This window comes from Sinocyclocheilus anshuiensis, unplaced genomic scaffold (assembly GCF_001515605.1).
Source record: "Sinocyclocheilus anshuiensis isolate Anshui unplaced genomic scaffold, SAMN03320099.WGS_v1.1 scaffold115, whole genome shotgun sequence".
NCBI lineage: Eukaryota > Metazoa > Chordata > Actinopteri > Cypriniformes > Cyprinidae > Sinocyclocheilus > Sinocyclocheilus anshuiensis.
Window position 1 is genome coordinate 2,527,824 of NW_015548219.1, and position 533 is coordinate 2,528,356.

Below are 533 nucleotides of genomic sequence, written 5' to 3' on the forward strand. Positions count from 1 at the left end.
TTTCAAGATTGATAATAATATATTTTTTTGAGCAGCAAATTAGCATATAATGATTTCTGAAGGATTGTGTGATACTAAAGACTGTGGAGTAATGGCTGCTGAAAATTCAACATTGCATCACAGGAATAAATTACATTTTTAAATAATTTAAAATAGAAAAGAGTTATTTTAAATGTTAAAAATATTTCACAATATTGTAGTATTTATTTATTTATTTATTTTCAGATAAATGCACCTGGGTGAGCATAAGACACTTATTTCAGAAACATTTTTAAAAGTCTTACTGACTCCAAATTTTGAATGTTAATGTATATGATACTTTTTTATTTTTTAAAAAGTTAAACTGATAAAACAATAAAATTTGCATCTATGCAATGGTGGTATTATTTTGTATTCAGTGGGTCTGACTGCAGGTTTGCTGACTCAGACACTTGTTTGTTCTGTCCTTGTGCTACCAGTAATTATTTAATTTAATTTAATTTAATTTAATTTAATTTTATTTTATTTTATTTTATTTTATGCGGGCTTAACTA

General features: G+C 24.6%; 1 protein-coding gene across 1 annotated transcript in view; it reads left to right on the top strand.

Moving 5' to 3' along the window:
• The window catches only part of LOC107654104 (SH3 and multiple ankyrin repeat domains protein 1-like), a 49,224-nt gene that overhangs the window by 36,373 nt on the left and 12,318 nt on the right, over window positions 1-533 (top strand). The gene's annotated exons all lie outside the window — the stretch shown is intronic.